Source organism: Penaeus monodon, chromosome 22 (assembly GCF_015228065.2).
Source record: "Penaeus monodon isolate SGIC_2016 chromosome 22, NSTDA_Pmon_1, whole genome shotgun sequence".
NCBI lineage: Eukaryota > Metazoa > Arthropoda > Malacostraca > Decapoda > Penaeidae > Penaeus > Penaeus monodon.
In genome coordinates this window covers 24,359,513-24,360,061 of record NC_051407.1, presented here as the reverse complement: position 1 = coordinate 24,360,061, position 549 = coordinate 24,359,513, and positions in this window count along the sequence as shown.

Here is a 549-nt window from a genome sequence, read left to right as displayed (position 1 = left end):
CAAAAAAAGCATCCCTTGTTTCCCCTTTTTCCCCCTCCTCTTCCTCCCTGATCCCTTTTTCCCGGCCCTTCCCCCCTTTTTGTTCTTTTTTCTTCTCCCCCCAAATTTTTTTAATCCCCTTCCTGTCCCCTATCCTTCCCCCCTCTTCTTTCGTTTTCCCCTCCCCTCTCTCCCTCCCCTCTCCTATTTCCCAAACCCCCTTTTCCCTCTCTCCCCATTGCCCAAATTTTTGGGTTAATTATTTTTGATTCCCCCTAATTCTGAATCCTTTTTCTTCCAAAAAAGGGCCCCCCAAAAACAAAAACAGGCAGGTTTTTTGTTTCCTTCCCCTTTTAAAATGGCCCTTCGGGGTCCCCTCCCCCCTTTTTTTCCAAAAGCCAACTTCCCCTACCCTATTTGCAAATTTTTTCTTTTTTCCCCCTTTCCCCCAATCAAATTTCTTTTCCAGTCTTTCCCCCTCCTCCTCAAGTTCCCCCAACCCCTCTTCCTCCTAGTCTCCCCAAAAAGACCCCGTCATCTCGTCCACGTGTATCGCCATTCCCACTTTTC